The 20505-nt window shown below is 42.4% G+C and overlaps 1 long non-coding RNA gene across 1 annotated transcript; it reads right to left on the bottom strand.

Annotated features, from left to right (window-relative positions):
* Nucleotides 1-5438: 5438 nt before the first annotated feature.
* Nucleotides 5439-20494, bottom strand: LOC121188485. Its single transcript, XR_005894706.1, has 4 exons — nt 18773-20494; nt 15293-15330; nt 14902-15007; nt 5439-5588 (listed from the first exon to the last, which is right to left on the bottom strand). It is a non-coding gene; the product is annotated as an uncharacterized LOC121188485 (long non-coding RNA).
* Nucleotides 20495-20505: the final 11 nt, after the last annotated feature.

Here is a 20505-nt window from a genome sequence, read left to right as displayed (position 1 = left end):
GAGCATTATCACAAGATCCTTGGCTGCCATCCCTTAGAAGCCCCCCTTTACTCCCTCACCCGCTCCACCCGATTGGGCAGACTGACAGCTGGCTGCAAACCAGAGGTGGAGCTTTTGACCTTCACAGCCTCCAGGAGTCCACAGCAGCATCTGATTAACTTACCTGGAAATGTTCACAGACAGCGAGAAGGTTTAGATGGCAGTGATAAACAGGTGTGTTTGTACTCTCTTTGTAAGCAAAGCCTGTGCTTTATTTTTACTGTCAGATCTAAACACATATATATTATGGTTTTACAAGATCATTTAAAAAACTGGATTGTTCACATTTATAAATTTTTTACTGACTGTCAAGCTTTGTGGAGCTTTACTCTCTCACTGTCATATCTGAGTGTCTTTCTCACTCTCTGGCTTACTCTCAGCGTGGAGCATTTAGCAGCTAAACAGCTAATATTCAACTTAGGTTTGCCCAGTGGTCAAAAACTTGCTTGCTATGCCCCCAAGTAACCAAAAAAATAAAAATTAATGGTAGGTTAAGAAATGTCTTACTTAACGACAGACTTTAGTGATAGGTAAATGGGTTGCTAGGAAACATAAGCAGTTGACCAAGAAGTGCTTGTTATCATCAAAACCTGTAAAATAACTGCTGAAAATAACAATATACATAACTTAACTGCTAATATAGGTATTAATTTGTTTTATGTACATGGAGAAATATGTGTTCCAGAGTTGTATTCATGCAGTTTCAACTAATTAGCAAACCTAGTTGTGCTAATCTAACCGATGCTATTTAAAGTCAGCCTGAGACTATTAGCATGACATTTTTAATTTAAAGAGAAGGCCTCTTGTGTTGCTTTTGCGAAATGTAATTTAAAATCTTCACAGGCTACCTCACTATTAAACAGCATTTTGATCAAGCGTCAGATTAGATATGTTGAACATATTTCATGTTAGCTCTTTTAATCTTTTAATCGGTCTATGCTGGTCATATTTTAGCAAGCTAACACTAGCTCTGTCACTTAGTTACACAACAGGAACACCTGGCAGCCAGTTGATGTAAAAAAGTGGTCACAAAAAATTAGTTTAGGTGGTGCAACCTATTTTATGAAAGTTAGTCGTGTAAATTTCCACTTAATAAACAGTTACATTACAAATGGTCATAAATTTGAATTTATGACGATTTATGAAGATCAGCACTTTGTAAATTTGAGATGATGTGATTCGAAGACACTTCAGGTGACTTCGGGACAAATTTAATCAAGTGTCCACAGATAGTAGGCCTGGAATGACTCCCTCACCTTTGGCATGACATCTGCCACCGACGGCCTGGGATTTAATCCCGTCAGAGCTTTCGGTCCCCTGTCTGTCCTCCTCGACTTGCATTTCTTCCCATTTTCCTCATGTTTAAAAAGTAAAAAACACAAATGAGGATATTCTCATTTGAAAGACAATAATTTCACCGTAAAGAGAAAAAGGGAATATCAACAAGTTATGTTCCCAGTAAGAGCTTTTTGTGTTTTGACATTCATTGTATGTATATTCAAAAACTACTGTATATATATTCCACACTGAGTGCCCATGTCTGCCCTCCTTTCTGGCAAAGAGCTGGAGGTTGCCAAAGTGTCTTCTACTTTCTAACCCTAACCCTCTATTTCTATCCTATCCCCTCAATCACTCTTTAGGGTTTCAAATTCTCCCCATCTTTCTTGTTCACCAGGCTCATGAAAAGAAATCCATCTGCCCTTTCGGCGAAAGAATAAAAAATAGTCCTGCAGCTTAAATCAGACAGAAGAATGGATAGAGGGGCTTTTAAAAATAGAAAAAAGGTGGATAGTGGAAACTAAAGTGTTCACTGGACAGAGTACTGAGGTGATGGAGCATTGAAATGTTTGGTGATAGAAAAAGAGTGAGCCGTTGACTTTACATATGGATTGAGAGTGCAAAGGAAGGAAGGCAAGCAGGAGTGATGGAGGGGAGGACTGAAAGTCAAAAGTGTGGTGAAAGAAAGGTCAGGAGAGAGTGTTAGATGCAGATAGAGTAGAGGACAGAGTGAAAAAGGAGCTGGAGAGGAAAATAAAAAACAGATTGATGAGGAAGAGGATGGACGGGGTGAGCGATGAGAGAGCTGGAAGAGGGGAGATAAGGTGAGACGTGGGTTTGACATCATTACCGTCAGCAGGGCTTGTGTTTACCGCTCGGCTCCTGTTTACTGAGGAGCTCATACTGAGAGGACACCTGGTGAGCTGTCAACACACAGACACACACACACGCGCGCACACATGCACACACACCACTCAAACACAGAGCAGCCGTCACAGTTGCGCTCTCCATGGTGCTGAACCCAACATGAAGGAGTCCAAAACGGAGCAGAACGGGGCAGGTCTCCTCCTTTGCTCTCCATATGGAGAGGCTCCCATCAGAGAGGGAGAACCAAAGGGGAGGGAGCCGTGGAGGGAGGGAGGACCTATTTATAACCACACTCCTCATTGTTTATTAATGAACGGGTGTTTAGTCAGACCTGGGGTGCTGTTTAATGTATGATGACAACGTTGCTCTCTGGGGACCTTTACCATACTCCTCGCCCTGCGTTTTACATAACTGACACAGATTTAAGAAGAGGGGGGTTTGGGTTGGGCAGGTTGGCCATTGGTGGCTAGGGGACTGTGTGTGTGGGTGTGTGTGTGTGTGCATGCGTGTGTGTGTGTGTGTGTGTGTGTGTGTGTGCAGACTAGAGGATATCCTCTCCCTTGCTGCTGAGTGGTGTACACATGGGGAGGTATAACAAGGGGCCACGCTGAAGATCCTATTTCTTCTATGCTGGGAGCAATCTAGAAATACAGCTGAGGAGCAGCTCTCTTCCTTTGATATAATATGATTCCACACATTTAACAACAAAACCAAGTACTGTGTACAGTTTTGGCACATGCCAGTGTATCTTCTGGCACATTTCAAATAGACACTGCAAGAATCTTCAGGTGTTTCCATTTTGCTCGGAAACTTGTTTTGAACAAGCTTGTTCAGCTAGTTCAAAATTCAGCTGCCTGGATCATGACTGGAACTAGTTCACAGATCTTTGCATTCCCACACTTGGCTCATCAATGCCTTTAGAATAGATAATTTGAACTTTTAAGACTAGAATAGGCCTTATGCCTAATTATATCATGATGCAATTAATATGCAGTGTTCTCACTTGCCACTACAGTTTTGCAAATGCTTTGGTTATTCAAAGGTGGAGCTTTGATGATCAAGCCTTTGTGGCCAGTACTCCTGAAATGACCTGCATGCAGATATTTGAGCAGCAAAAACATTTTCTTCTTTTCAGTCTTTTAAAAACCCCACTTCTTTGCCACAAACTCAAGTGAGGACCCAAAAGTAGAAACCCCAAGATTAACAGGTAGGTGAACTAATGTCTTTTATTTTAAACTCAGAATCACTGGTATAAGTCCAGGACCAAAACTAAAACAACTAAAAATCATCCCAGATGGAGAAAAACTCTGAAACACAACTCTTGTCCCAAAAACTAAAAAGTCTTTACTTGAAGTAAACAAGGAGACAGAGGTAATCCAAAAGGGGAACCGAAGACAAAGCCAGGAGGGGGGAACACAGGCAGGAACACGGGCAAGACTACTAACAAACACAAACTCCAGATACAGGAAGAGAGATGCAGGCTCGGGAACAGATCCTGACAGGGACACCTTTGAACATTTAGGAACATTAATTACATTTGACATTTTGCAATTAGAAAAGTGAAAAGGTTTTCCAGTAGATTATACTAATATGAAATACAGGCACAGGGCTTTGTTATGTATTGTACCCAAAACAATATTTACATGAAAGATGAAAGGTTCTCCAAGGTGTTAATACAACTAATAAAAATGAAAGTACAAGATTTGTGCTCAGTGGTCACTTTATTGGAGATACATGTATAATCTACTGCCAGTAAATACAATAGCCCTGCTGTATATTCTAACTTGTGAAATTTAAAATGTTCCTGTTTTGGATGTCCTTGTCAGAGCTGTAAATTCAGACCTGTTGATAACTGAGGTGAAGGTGTTCTACTGGACTATATTATATTGAACCGCATCTAATATTCTGCCTCACTTATGAGTGTAAATGGAAAGAGCAAATCAGAAATCATCACTAACTCACATAATAAAATGGCCACTGAGTGTATTTTGCATTACACAAAGAGTTCAACCAAAAAATACATTCAGTCACAAATATATAAACACCACCATTTGGTAGTTCAGTGCAGTTATCCTCAACTAATTTGAAAAGGTAAAACCAAATAAGAAAACACAAACAAACTTAGAAATTTTCTTAGAAATTATTCAAGCTAAAAAAGTGAACATAAGTCATAATTCCAAGGGCAGTGTTTTTAGCCTCATCAGGAAAGAGGCCCAAGCAAGCCCTGCTAGTTGGCACAAATGCTTAAATTTTACAGTTACAATGGTTTGGAAAGCAAAATATGAAATAACAAAATGTGAAATAACAGTAGTGATGACCTAATGGATGTATGACGCAATCATCTGGATAACATTGGAAATTAACAAACATCATCACAAAACAACATCTTGACATGCAGGATACACAGACAGGAATTCTTTTGAGGGCATCAAATAGTCCTTGATGGCATTACATTTGTCCACTGTAAACATACGTCACAGCTTCCAGACTGACTTTTGCTGAATTGTCACTTAATAACAGTTCATAGCTCAAGTTGAGTGTGTAGATCAATCCAAAAAGCATGACACATCCAAAGGAAACACTTACCAGCTTGCATAGCAATTCCAGACCCTCAATCACCACTCCAACATCCTCTGACTTTTCCTCATCATCAGCACCATCTTTTCGGATCATGAAAAGCCCCATGGTGGTCTGCATGATCTCTCTTTCAGCTTCCTCACTGTTGATGTTCTAATAGTGAAAACCAATTTGACAATTTTGAAATAAATTGATAAAACATTGCAAGTTCAAAACTGAAAGGTCACAGTAAAATGCAATTACCGATCAAGTACTCCTTGATGAGAGTATTCCTGTCCTCATTGAGACAAACAAACAGACTTCAAGGTGCACAATCCCTCTTGACCACAATGTCTTCACTCTGCAAAAGAATGTATATTAAAACAATCAAATTTTCAAGACCAAACCAAACATAGAAAGATGAAAGACAAAAGGTTAAGGTCAGGTGAAGAAGGGCTAAGTATAGTTGAAGACACCAAAAAATGAGAAAGGGGTCCTACATCAGTCATCCATGAAGGAAAGAAAGGATGGAGGGAAAAGAAGAAAAAATTAAGGAATCAGACAGAGGGTGGATGGAGGAAAACAAAAGACAAATAAGGAAAAAATGAAACAGTAGAAGGTAGATGTGAAAAGGATATTTTACATGGAAAAAAACATATTTGGCTAAACAATGCACAATTTAATGCACTTGCCTTAGCTGTTGGAGCCATGAGGAATCTGATCTTCCTTCCAGCAGCTCCTCCTCTACTGCTGAAGACCTTCATCAAATTAGCTGTGTATTTGTCAAGTTCCGCCAAGAACTTGGCTTGAAGTGGCATCGTTGTTATACGCATGAATTCTGCTTTTATCTATAAAAGAGACAGTGATGGAAAAGAAGTATAAATGGGAGAAGTTATAACTTTCGTGCTTAAAAAAGCAGGAGCTGAATAAGGACAGACAATTTGGACTATAAAAGGAGACTTGGCACTTGGACACAATCTTTTAGATGCCCTTGGGCAGATGAATCATATCGCAATCTTCATGAATGATGAGTGGTCTGTACTCAACATTCTAATGTGAATCATCATTTGCTTTATATATTTCAGGACTATGTCAAGCTGTAAACAACACAGAATCTTAAAAGTACCCGCCCCAGCTTATGTCAAGCTCATTGTCAATCTACAGGGAGCAGTTGTGCAAGCAAGACTGGAGTGATTTTCAATGTAAAACAAGGAGCTACTGAATCATACTTAGAAACCAAAATTAGTACAAAATAAAAACTCAAAACAGGAAACTAGTAAACTAAGTTCAAGAAACCAAAAGTCCAAAGAAGTAGTTTAACAGAAGTCCAAAAGAGTTCACACAGCCCCCTTAAGGGCTGACCACAACACTACTGGAATCCTTGCTCCCAGCACATTTAAAAAATGCATCATGGTGACAACTGTTGCAAGGGCACTGTGTTGCACGCCTCCTGCATGGCCTTGTGGCAACACAGTAACATGGAGGGTTGATGGGACATGGAGGGGGGGGGGGGGGGGGGGGGGGGGGGGGGACTGACCAACTTCTCTGCTGCTGATTGCTCCCCGTGACATTCTCTTAACCCCCCCTGGGGGGCAGTACTGCCCCTTTTGAGAAATGTTATTAAAAGTTAATAACAAGTTGATGAACTATATAAGTAACTAACCAACTATCAAACTGTTTTGTAAAGTACTTTGTAACTTTCTTTTGAAAAGGGTTAAATAAAGCTAATATTCCTGATATTAAAGATTATGACTGCAAAATGAGGCTGTTATGTTAGAGGAGTAAATTATGCTCTACCTACCACAGAAGTATTTTCCTATGGCTCTTGTTTTTTATGCATGTTCCATGGCTCCACTCCCTCACATACTGACATACCCAGACAAAAACAGACATACAGTGCACAGAGGCACACCAACGCTCTAGACGTACTTGTAGTAGTCTGAACACACAAACAGAGAATGAGAAAATCCTGCTGAGGCGTGCATGAGTGACACAAGCACGTCCTGACAGTAGCCTAGAAGACCTCTGTGGGTGTGGAGCAGAGGAGTGAAAACAAACCAATTTGTTCCCCCATGCCAGGCAAATAAGCATACATGCGCGCACACACACACACACGCACACATGCACACACACACACACACACACAAACGCAGGCACACAGGAGGGGTGAGTCACGAGAACTTGGGGCATCCGCTGAGCTTTAATGTGCTGAACAGACAGGAATGAGAGAAAGGAGAAGAGAGAGGGAAGAAGGGCTGGATGTGGCAGAGAAAAACAGTGAAGGTTAAGCAAAGGAGGGAAATGAGGGAATGATGATAGTCAGGTGACTACGGAGGGGTACAAAGAGAGATATACTTTAGCTTGATTGTGGCATAAATACATAATAATGTAACATAAAGCAGAATTTAATTAACATTCAAATAATCTGCACTTTAATAAGGCTGTTATTACTATGGGGACATTTAATTTGCATAGAAAACACACACACACACACGCACGCACACGCACACACACACTAAGCTTGATTTACAGTGCACCACAAACTAAGAAAGTACTGCAGCATTCATCAATAATGAAGAAGAGAGAATTTCGAAGACAACATTACAAATGAATCATACTGGTCCAGAGAACAGAGCAGACAAATGGTAGCATTAACACCTGCGTGTATGTGTGTGTGTGTATGTGTGTGTGCATTCATACAAAGCGGAAAAAATGACAAAACCATATAACAAATGGATATCAAAAACCAAGAAAATAGCAAGGCCAACCTCACCTTCAGAACAGCTTCAGCACTTCAAAGAGATGGAGAAGCACACAGAACAACAAGTTGAGTTCATTTTATGTTTTAAGTTATTTTTCAAGCTGGCACGTGGAGTGCTGGAGCTCGGGAAGAAGATTCAAAGTCGGAAACACAGCTCTACACTAAAATTTAGACAAGGTGTCAGTTAAATGTCAGTATCCCTGAGTCAGTTATCTTTACAAAATTTGCTTTGTTTAACCTGAAAAGACAATATCCCCTCATGTTATCAACTGAGGACAGACTGGACGCTACAGTGACGCATCATCGCCTCTTGAGGTACAAAGTGATATTACAAGATGGGATGGCCGGGCTAGCTGGTTAACAGATACCTCTTCAACACAGTACACACACATCTTTGACATAAGGTCGAATATGTCATTTCTTCATATTTGAAATATAATGCAATTTCCAAACAATTTACTTTGATTTAAACTTGATCATTATGTTACTCATACAAACATGGCACTAAACATATTTTTTTTCTTCCCAGATTTAGATTTTATTTCATTCATCACCTGTGAAATTCATGAAGTAAAAAAAAAACAAACAAACCTTCAAAGTGGCTAAGATCGATATTTTCCTAACAAGGTAACAAATGACAATGTGACAACATGAAAGGAGTTGCCTGTGATGATGAACCTACCTACCTCTGTGTTGTGATTAAAGGCCCTGTGAAGCTCCAGACATGCAGCTTTTGTTGACACTGTATCACAGAGGTGTTAATTAAATTCTGTTGTAACTTTTAACGGTTGTAGTGATGATCTTTCAGTCTTCCTTTGTAGATAAGATTCAAGTTATGACCACTGATATTTAACTTTTTTTTTCTTTTCTTACTCATCAAATAATTTTCATGGTTTTTGTTGCTGATACACTTGCAGTTTGAACAACAATTTTTTTGGCCTATTTGTATTTCTGTTAGTTGCCCATGTCATTTGTTAATTCTGTATCTTTAGTTTGATAAAGACAATTTAATGGCTGAATACAATGAATCATTTATGACTAACTTGCAGGTGTACCGGCTCTTTTATCTTGCGGTTTTAACATACTGTACATCTTGTATAGTGCATGTGTGTGTGTGCGTGTGTATGGTTCTGTGTTTGCACGGTATGTCCTTTGTTTGCTCACATTCATTGACGTGTGTGTGATCGCTCCAAGTATTCAAGTCTGCATTATTTAAGGCAGAGTATTTCATTATTTGTCTTTATGTAACAGCTGCCCAGAGCAGCTGACATGCATCCCTCATGTGTGTGTATTTTTGTGTGTGTGTGTAGGTGTGTGCTGTACAGTAACGATCCTTCGAGTCCATGTTTACATAAGAGTCGCAGGCGTTTCACTGTTCCATGGCATCGGGAAAGCCCTTTTCCACCCACATCCGCTGCTGCAGTCTGTTAGTGAGAGCCGAGTCCACACACACACACACACACACACACACACACACACACACACACACACACACACACACACACACACACACACACACACACACACACACACACACACACACACACACACACACACACACACACACACACAGAGTACAACTGCCGCTTTGAATAATGAAACAAGACCCTCTTGATATGGCTTCATAAATATTACATCAATAATCTGACATTAATGGGTTTTCCTTCCATGTAATCCTGCCTTCTTATTTGTTCGAAGCAGCCACACAAACAACAGAAACTCCTGAAAAGTCAGAACCTTGCACTTCATGTTGTAAGGCCTATAGACAACAATGTAACACACTATTTACGTAATGTATTTGTTTATAGGACAAATGTGTAGTTCATACATTTAAAACACATTGTATTTGGAGCATTAGGGGCAGTGGATAAGACATGTTCTATGTTTTACCCAGTCCCTGTCACCTATAGGTGTTGTTGGTTGCTCTGCTATCTCACTGTGATCACAGGCCTCACAGCTGTTACAGCATGGGGGAAGCCCTTTGTACATCTGTGCATACTTCTGTGTGTGTGTGTGTGTGTGTGTGTGTGTGTTTGCTTTTGTAATGAGGCTGCTGGTTTCTGGGGAAAGCCCAAGGGCTAACCTCCACCCACTCACTTTTTCTGGATACCTCTTTGTGCATCACAGTGTCTCCCTCCCTCTCTCTCTATCTGTGTGTGTGTGTGTGTGTGTGTGTGTGTGTGTGTGTGTACGAGCGTGCTTTCAGGAGTTCTTTTTCACCATCAGCGTCTGGATTTCTCACTCACTCCCAAACTCTCTCTTTTTCTTGTTCTCTTTCTTCCTCATTCTCTTCCTCTGCCCTTTCTCAAAGTCTATATCAGTTTTTATGTTTTCACTGTCTTGCTTCCTCTCACAACTGCTCTCTGTTCTCCAACCCAGGGGCACAAACCAGGCTCTAGTTCTGTCATCTTCCTGTGGATCTTAAGTATTATGGGAGAAAGCTGGTGTGCATGTGTATGCGTGTGATCACGTCTTTCTATTGTTGTGTTGACAAACTGTGGTTTAGAACCATCATTGTGTGGATGTTTAAGTGTTGTCAGGACATTTTGCCTGGTCCTCACAACTTCAAACGGCTGTTCAAGGAATGAGACGTGGTTTTAGGGTTCAGGCTAAAATTAGATTTGGTTAGGGTTGTTGTAAGAGTTAGGGTTGGGTATATAGTTGTGATGGTTAAGGTTAGGGTAAGGGGCTAGGGAATGTATTATGTCAAAGCTTGTCCTCACAACTATGTAAGGCAAGGTGTGTGTGAACATGGAACTTCTAGTGTCTTCTAGCATCACTGAAACCATATGAGAGATTCTCATAAATAAACCACTTCCCTGTAATTCTACTGTGTGTAAACTATTAATAATAATAATAATAATAATAATACATCAAATTTGTATAGCGCTTTTCCGGGTGCTCAAAGACGCTGGACAATGGAAAAAAGCAGTAAACAACAAATGAAAATGTTAAAACCTCACTCAGGCCTTAGCTACTTAAATTTGTAAACCGTGAGTGTTTAAGCCCAAGTGAAGGTTTTTACCCTCTCAGTAAAATCATAATCCATTTGCTTCCTGTCCTTTTTTAATTAATTCAAGCTCATTTGAAACAGAGAGTGTATGAAATACTTTGCTGGTAGGGACTGTGAGGACATTGACACACAGCCACGGCCATTCTCAATACACATTTGAACAGTTTTAACTGTGTAGTTGCTTTTGGTTTGATATGTCAGGCAGTTTTTCATATTCCAAACTTGTTTGATTTGTTTTCCTACCTACAATTAATTATTTATTTATGTATCTATTATTACTGCCAACTGACATTGCCATCTTTAAAGCTAGTATTTGGTCCAGACTGAAGAATCTCAACGACTATTCATTGGATTGCCATAAAATTTTCTGCAGACATTTGTGATCCCCACAAGAAAAACAAAACAAAACACTGACTTTGGTGATCCCCTGACTTCTAGCACTACCATGAAGTTGACCATTTTGGTTTTGAATGAAATATCCCATTGGCATCTGGATGGTTTGTTATCACATTTGCTTCAGGCATTAGTTTTAAAATACTGATTTGGGGATAAGGCTCTTTAGATGTGCCATTTCATTTCTGAGGATTTAGGCCATAGAGGCCTTGTGCTCTTGAGAAAAACTGAACCTACTCTTTGTTTTTTCTTGTATTGCAGTGTATGGTCAGGTGCAAACAAATTTTCTCACTAATCCATATCTAGATTATGATCTCCTGTAAACTTGTTTTCACTGTGTTAACCAGCCTGTGAGTCTGTTCCGCTGTGGAGCTGAAACTAACAGATCTGCATCGTCATCCTACCTGCATCTGCAATCACAAAAACATGAAACAAGAACCAGCATGTCAACGTGACACCCACTCTGGAAAATGCCAGAGGAAACCCCATGGAGGTGCAGTACACCTCCATGTCATATGACAGCGTTCACACCATTTGTTTCTGAATTTATTCCCACCATTATTGACTAATCAGCCGTCTGCCTGTGTGTGGAGTGATACAGAGTGTGATGTGTGTGTGTGGGTGAGGTAATAAGTAGAGGCTGTAAGTAGCAGTGTGGTGGGAGGAAAGGCACTGGCTGTTATTGGATGTAGAGTGGGAGGCAGGCAGGCAGAAGCAGGGCTCCCCTGGTTACTGTTGCTCTGTGGGTGGCGACCAGCAGCCAGGCTCTCCTCTCTCCTCATGACACTGTCACTGGGCTGAGGGGGCGATGGACGGGACTACCTCTCTCCCAATCTCTGTCTCTTCAGCTCATACTCCACGCCCCCTTCCTGTGCCTGTTGTCCTTTCCTCTCTTTTTTTTCCCTTCTCTCCCACCTACACAATCTTTCACTTTCTTCCGACATCTGTCCCCGCATCTTGCGGTCCCTTCACTCTGTTTCTTTTATGGGTTTTCCTCAGTCTCTCTCCCACGCCAGCCCCCCATCCTCTGGTCTTGAATGGAGGTTTCCAAACACCACAGTGGTCTGAGGAAAGACCTTTTCTCCAAACGCCCCAGCCTCTCCACCCACCTGCCTGAACCCCCTGCTCTCCTTTACCTGTCGCTTTCTTCTCTATTCACTTTCTACTTCCTGCCAGCTTTTTTTTTTCATATCGAACCCACCACACACAAACAGCCACTCTTCACATGTACTTTGGTATAAACTGTAATATCACTGTCTTCTTTTATCACTGATTCTCATTTTTATCTCTCTTTGCTTTGCTTCCTTTAGCCATCATTTTGTGCGTCATTGATTTATGCCTGTTTTCTGAGTTTTGTGTTGCTATCTTTGTTGCTGAATCCGAGTGTGTGTGTGTGCATGTGTGTGTGTGGTCAGCTGTTCTTAGTGCTACGCAGCTGATGTCAGATTGGATAGTCTCAAAGCAATAAGGCAGTAATCTCTTAAAGGCCCAGAGGCTTTTAAGTCCACACGTCCTCTCATCCTGCTTCACCTCCCTCCCTCTTTCTCACCTTTAGAAAGAAAGACCATATTACTACTAAATGGATCTTTTGCTGCGGCAATGCCCTCCTAGCTCTCAGACACACACACCGATACATACATGCATTCTTACACACTCACAGGCAGTGCAGGTGCACACACTCTCGCGCCTCTGGAAGTTACTCTGCACCCACTATCTTTATGAAGCTGAGATTTATCCCACCATAGGTAATCATAACTTGCTATACCTGGGACTCATACAAATACACCTTGGCCCCTTTTCTCTTATGATGTGTATACAATGATCTAATATGGAGGCTACAGGCCAGGGCTTGATAGTCCTGAAACTAGTGGGAATCAGTCTCTTGACTATGTCACATTTTTGCGGTAGACATGAGCCGCGCAGAACGAACAGTGCAACTGAAGCATATTTTCCTCATGTTTCTGCGTGTTTACTCTAAGGGACTGCTTCAGAGCACAGAAGCATTAAAACCATGTCTTCACAGCACCGTGCACAGAAATAGAAGCACGCTATGTCGTTTGATACAAAATGTGCGCTTAGGGTGAGCATGAAAGCAGAGCGGGCAGACAGACAGGAGAGAGAGCTGCCCCCGAGCTAACACTTATATAACAATACGTCTAGGATATATAGCACACAGAGGATCCATACTGTTGTTGGTCAACAGTAGAGTCATATAATACAGGCCTGTAGGAGCCTGATGTGCTGATGTGCATATGCATCCCACAATATTTTCCACTGCCTTAAAGTTTTCAAGAAACTTCTGCTGATAGCACTTCTACAAAAGTTTATATTTGGTGCTCAAGTGCCAGAACTGCACCAGCTAGGAACAGGCCTGAGTTGCATGCTTAGACTTTCTTTGGATCCTGAGCTGTCTCTATAGCAACCACTGTAGGCAGTTGCTGTGGTAATCACTCGCTGTTCCTGCCCCTGGCATCCTTAAGTGTTTGAAGTTGTCCCAGAGGTGCTCCGCTGAAAGGGTTAACTCCACCGCTCCCCTGATAGGCGTGTTCGTCGGCACGCTTATTTGTCTCTTTGATGTTTCCCAGTGAAGGGGTTATCTGGCATCCGGCTCTATCTGGAGGTGTTTGGAGTGAAGAAGCAGCGGGCCGCAGTCTGACATTGATGCTAAAGCCAAAAGAATAGGTCAATGTGTCTGCTGGTTTGTAGATGCACTACACAAACGAGATGCCCGGCACCTCAGCGCAGCGTGGCGCCCTGGGGTGCAGGGGTGTCACAAGCCGTTACCCAAAGAGAAGCAACGAGCGCTGACACCAGTCAGAATGGCAGATGTCCACACGACTAGGCAGGGTGGCACATGAGGTCACGGGACAGGCCAGGACTGGCTTGTAGAGGCTGTCCCCCCTGGACATGGCAGGAAGCAGACAGAGGCGTTTCTAACATAGGCAGCAGGCTGTACCCACCATGTCTCGACCTCTCATAAACTCAGAGCCACATTAAAGGCTGACAAGATTGATTATGAGCTGATACGGGCGGTGACCTGATGGAGCCATGTGGACACACACTTCACGTTTTTTTTTTATACTTCTGACTTCGTGAGAACCTGCTAAGTGAGATCATCCTTCACTTATTCAAGACAGCATTTAGGTTTGGTGTGAAGGAAAGAATAGGATGGTTTTGGTTGGGTTACCGCTGCTGTCAGTGTGCCGTCAGTGACAGGGTCTTCATAAGGACAGACTTACGAAGGAATGTGTAGGTTTGTATGTGAGTGACAGAGAAAGAGAGAGTGTGTGTAAGAGTCTGTTCAATTCTGCTGAGGCCCGTCAAGTCTGACGGCACAAGCAAATTGTCTTCATCGAATAAGTTGGACAGTATAGATATTGAACACACCCGCTGTCAATCCCAGCTGCAGACCAGCGCTCTCTAGTGGCCACAGCTGTTACCCAGGGAAGTCATCTTCAGAAGTCACTGCACTGTTTCCTCTATGTGCAGCTAATGTTTAAGATCATTGTAAAGATTATTGTCAGTATCAGTGCACTCATTCACTGGGAGCAGCACTTATATAATAATTTGTTATTGTCTTATATGTATTTTGAATAAATCAATAGATTGATTATGGTCTGAGCACCGGTTTACAGATTCATTACCGTCTGTGGCTGACTGCACTCCCATCAGTCTGGAATCAGCTGATTAGTCTTGTGTGGATTTTTCTTAACTTTTTTTTATTCACTTTTGGTTGCAAAAACAGGTAAATACCAGTAAAGGTGGAAGGGCCAGGATGCAAAAGATACAGTTTTGCACATCAGGTCTTTTGTGTGCCTGTAACACTGGTGAATGATCAGGGTGACAGTTGTTTGCAGGAGATACTCATATGCCTATGAGAACAGCTTTGCATTTAATTAGGCACAAAAACCCTGCACCAAATGGAAGCCCGCGGTTGTTGGTGGCCCAAGAGTGTGAGAGAGAGGTGAATCCCAGGAGTTTTAGATACACTTACGTAAGCTCTGATCTGATGTGCTGGCAGACCCTCTCTGCCTGCTCCTCCACACTCCTCATCTCCTCTCCTTTCCTCTCTTCTCCTCCCAGAGATTACCTCGATTACTCTGGCAAGACATCAGAAGGAAATCAGAAAACAGGGAGAAAGAAAGCAAAGAATTACTGTTGCATGAGTGAAATTGTGGCTTTATCATAGCTCGCGGGCAACTGCCATCTTATAGAGTGGAATATACTTTGGTCAAATTAAAGATTCTGTTCATCGTTCTTTTTTTCTGGAACACAGCAGATGGATGTGAATGCTAAGGATTGACAGGACTGACAGCTATATGTGTGCAAATGGCAGTTTAGTCGTGCAGTTCATGAATAAAGTATCCGTTTAAGATCAAACGTACCGCAAACTTCAGTTCAGCTGACAGTCTCTTCAAAGGCCCTGTAGATGAAGCAGACATTATTGTAAAGCTACATTATAACAGATGACAACATTTCTCATTCCATATTGTTTTACGTCCTTAATTGTAAATATATAAGTGAACCATCCCCCCTTTTTCGCCCCGCTGTGTTCCTGCGTTTGCACATACCAGCATATCATCCGGAGTGATTGGCTCACAAAACATGTCTAATCTGCTAATACTGAATGAAGAAAGCCCATCATCTCGCCAAGACTTAAGACAAGACTTCCTCCCCCCCACACACACCCCCACCCCCCGCTTTTGTTTTCATCTCTGATGGAAATAGCAACACATGGGCCACTGTGCTTGTCTTTAAGATGGCACATAGCTAATCCTGTGTGAAGCTGGAGGGATCTCTTCAGCTACTCTTGTCAGCGTTGATTTGTCAACAACAATCTTTTCATTTCCTCTGTAAGCTGACACCATCATGTCTGCGCGATAATGTGATAGAGGCGAAGCTGGATTGAATCTGAGTGGGGCGCGTTCAAAAACCAGACTGCTACTCTGCCATCGTACAAGTGGAGCCTTTGGTTTCTGGACTGTGGCTTTAGAAATAAAAGCTTGACAGTTTAACAAACAAGTCAACCAACAAAAAATTGTTGACTTAACTGTGGTGTTTTTGAGGACACCGGAGGAAAAAAGCATGTACATACTGCAGAGCAGCCATTTAATCATGCAATTGTTTGAAATAAGGGGACAAGTATTGAAGGTAATTAAAGATTCCAACCATGGCCGCCTGGCTGGTGAATATGGAGCTATGAGCAAAAGAAGCAAACAACAATTAAAAAACCTCAATAGGAACACCCAGCTTAAAGGGAGCAATCATGTCCGAGATGTTGGGCCTAAATGAGGATGTTGTTTTCTCTTTTCTGTTCTGTCAATCTCCGCCAGAAAGTGATTTCCTCCTGAAGAGTGGCGGCCAGGGCTAAAAGCATGTTTTAATAAGCGCACTGACACATCCATCTTTGTTTCTGAGAGATAAGTCACAACGAGCGCAGAGCAAAGCATCCGGGGCTAGCTGGAAGGATGCCCATTGCTGCGTATCAGTCGAATGTGCTTAGGCACACAAAAACACACACTTACGTTCAAGCACACATGCACACACATACATACAGAAGAGCTGTCACCCTAACTTAAATCCTATTTATCACCAAACCAATGGGATTTTTCCTTGGAGCCGAAGGTGGTTGGCATGTTCACTTTATGCCTACTCGGAGATTAGTGAATTCAGCCCTGCTCTGTTCCCACTGTGTCTCCTTTTAAGTCTTCCCTCTTATACTCCCCCTTCCTCTTCTTCTTCACATCATTGCGCTGCATTAAATGTGCTTTTATTTGTTTGTTTATTTATTTATTTGTTGTTTTTCATCTGGGGGAAAAAGGAGTGAAGTCTCAGATACCTGGGACTTATAGCTAGCTGGGGCTGGCAGCTGTGCGTGTGATTGAGGAGCGTGACAGAAATGTCCTCATTAGGTCTTCACAAATGCTGTGAAGAGAGGCATGCTGCACGGGGGGGAGAGAGAGAGAGGAGAAGAGGGGAGGGGAGGGGAGAGAAGAGGAGGGGAGAGGAGAGGTGAGGAGGGGAGAGGAGAGGTAGAAGGCAAGGAGAGAGGAGAGAAAAGTTTGTGAGCTTTTGACATTCGACACCTTTTATCTGTGCAGCGTCTCAGGGTTTAAAGTTATGCGTGCTCTAAAAGATATTCATGCACTAGTACATACGCAGAGGCATACACTCACTCACACACACACACACACACACACACACACACACACACACACACACACACACACACACACAGGTTTGAGCAGCTATCCTTGTTAGGACATTACATTGACTTACATTTGTTGTGAACAGCCTAACCCTGACCCTAACCTTAACCACAACCAATCCGTGCCTAACCCAAACCTTAAAGGTGCCATATGTACATTTTGTTATGTCTACACAGCCAAGATTATCATCCACAGCTGTTTACATTACCAGTCTAGAGCAAAGTTCAAGATCAAACTTCATTCCTGTACTCGCCAAGAACTCCCTCCAGCGGTGGAAATAAAAGCAAATCTTACCTCTTGTTTTGCTTCTATTTCTATCATTTGACTAAAGTAAGCATGCTAATCAGCCACCCCTGGCTTTTCCTGTCTCGTAATAACACTTTGCAATAGTGAGTCACTGTAGCATCCAGTCTGCCCTCAGTCCGACATGACAGGATGAAGACGTAACGCTGCCCAGAGGACGTGTTCTAACTTCTTGGCTTGTAAACGCAACAATGGATGAAGCTCTTGGCAAGCGACTGTTATCACCACCACCACTTCTGGCTCCTGGCAAGAAACCATGTTTGGCAGCGGAGAAAACTTACATGTAACACCTTTAACTTAACCTTAATTCACACATTACCCCTAACCTTAACAGAACCTCAGAAAGTTTGCCACACGACGGCCAGGCTTTGGTCCCCATGGGGACTACTGGTCCTGACAAGGTTGGTGTTTATTCCAAAAAAGGTCCTAAAGAGGTAATAAAATGTGTATATATACACACACACACACACACTGGCACACACTCACATACACACACAAAGAGTCACAAAGTGCATTGGAGTAACTCTGTGTCATTATTATATACTATTAATTAAAGAGAAATAATAGAAGCCAGATGAACTTCTGTTCAGCCTAATTATCATGTCTTTGATACTAAATTGTGCAGAAAAAAGTGTGAGAGAGAGAGAGAGAGAGAGAGAGAGAGAGAGAGAGAGAGAGAGAGAGAGCAAGTGAGCAATAGAGGAAAAAAGAGAGAGAAAGGAGTATATGGGGAGGTTCAGATTGGGACTTGGGACTTGGGACTTGGGGAGTGGAACTCGGTGAGAGGAGGATCTTACGCTGCATCCCAATATGGCACCCATAACCCTTCCTTGAAATCAAAGCTCAATTTCATAATTACAGAATGAAATGTGACACACATACACAGAGAGAGAGAGCAAGGGGGGGAGAGAGATATAAAGACAAAGACGGACTATAGGGAGGAAAAAGGGTGTAAGGAAATTAAGGGATGGAAGAACGGGGTAACAGTAGGGGGTAAAGGGGTAGAGGGAACTTTTGCTCAAGGGAAAAACGGCAACAACAAACAAACAACAATCATCTGTTTTATCTTGCTGCCTTTCCTCCACATCTCGTCCTCTGCGTGCATCTAGTGATCTCTGAACTCCCTGCTTCCACGCCAACTCCCCTGTTGCCTTGTTTACATGTTGTTGCTGCTGCTATGTTCGCAGTACGTTGATCATTAACATCATTATATGTCTCTGATACTGCATGTCGAGTCACAAATCAACTTTCCTGCCATCCTTTCTGCTGGTCTAATGAACAGAGTAACTTTGCAACCTCTTTTTGTTGAAATGTCTCTTCGCTCATTGTCATTAAAGTGCTGTAAAAACACACCTGTTTGTTGTCAACGTCGCGGATGTGACAAACCGCTCTCACCGTGTGATGCTGCCGGCAGCTCTGCCGTCTGGATGAGAGATGAGATTCACTGGAACGGCAGTGAGAGGCAGACAACGGCAATGCTGGACGCTACAGGAGTGACAACAGAGTGATCAGCAGTGGCTTTCAGGAAAGGTATTCAGCAATAAATGCAATGTGAATAAGTCAAACAGGGGGAAGACAGGGGAGAGATGGAGATGTGGAGAGAGAGGGAGGAAAAGTCGAAGAGACAGGGGAGAGGCAGAGAGGAAGAGGGAAGGAGAAAGTGGTGGCACAGTTGAGGTTGACACTAATGAGGAGCCTTTGTGATGGGACCTGACAGAGGAGAAGAAAGCAGAATCCCCCGACACCGATGCTCCACAACACTCCTCCGCTTAATTGGGAGAGCCAGAGCCCACAACGAGGGTGTGTGTCAAAAAGAGTGTGTATCTGTTTTAGGAGGAGTAAGTGAATGTAAGACAAAGTAGACTTATATATATATACTCACTTAATCAAGCCTACATATTGTATGTCAGTACATAAATGTATGTAATGGCGCTAATGTAGGTATTCACAGCTCACTCCGTGTTCTTGGTAGATTTTCACACTTTTTGGTCCAGAATTTCACGCTTTTAGTTGATGTTGGCAAGATACGCAGCTTAGAGCATTACATGCACGCTGATGGCTTTGAGGTTCGCACATCGGATATCTGCCATCTTCTCACATTCTTTACAAGTGTCAGAAATCCAATGGAATGAGCCCACCCTTCCGTCTTGCAGAACCCACAAATGTACAGGCATACTGTACTCGTGCATTCACTTCAGCGACAGCACTTACACGCTTGCGTGAACTGGGGATTGCACTCGATGTTACAGTGCGGCACTCGTGCACATGCATGCACTTAAAAACACGCACTTGTGTGCGGACACAAGTGGGGACACTTGCTCGCTGCCTGCGGTGCAGTTTCCATCTTTGACTCTGAATCAATCATTTTTAATTTATCAGAGGGGATTTGTGTCATGAAGGCTGATGCCAACTCCAATAAGAGGAAAAAAACAACACAACAGCAGTGAAAAAGCCAGAGCAAATCCCTGCTCTGATGCGATTATAACACACAACCAAATCAGGGCTGACTTGAATAGACACAGAACACAAAATCATATTAAGGGAAATTCGATGTGCATGGCATTACGCTGCTCTCAATCTCCCCTCTTTTCTCTTTCTGCTCTTCTCTGCCTCATTCTCTCTTTGACTTTCTTACTCCATTTCTTCCTGTCCTTCTTTCTATCTGTCATCATCACCACCGCCTCCCAATTTCTTCAATGCTAGTGACCTGAAAAATTTGCTGCCAATGACTTATACAGTCTCTTCCTCTTCCCTGAGCTGATCCTCTGTTTTCTGCCGCCGGTTAGTGATTCTGCCATCCACCCTCTCCCCGGGGACAAACTCTGTTAGCTCCTCCTGTCACAGGTAGCACCCAGGCTTAACAGCAACAGATTGAAGCTGGATACCATATAATTTTCAACAATACTGCAGATATACAGCAACAGATGAAAGGCAATCTCTTAAACACTGTTGAAATGTGGCCATAGAAAAAGCGCAACAGCTCTTGTACAATAATGTTTTATTTCAATCACAAAATAGCCATGCTACAAGCAGGTATCTTGTGAAAAAAAAAAAACACAGCTTTGCGATCAGCAACAGAGGTGAGT

The sequence above is a fragment of the Toxotes jaculatrix genome, chromosome 10, assembly GCF_017976425.1.
Source record: "Toxotes jaculatrix isolate fToxJac2 chromosome 10, fToxJac2.pri, whole genome shotgun sequence".
In the NCBI taxonomy this organism is placed as follows: Eukaryota; Metazoa; Chordata; class Actinopteri; family Toxotidae; genus Toxotes; species Toxotes jaculatrix.
This window is presented reverse-complemented; position numbering and strand designations above follow the sequence as displayed.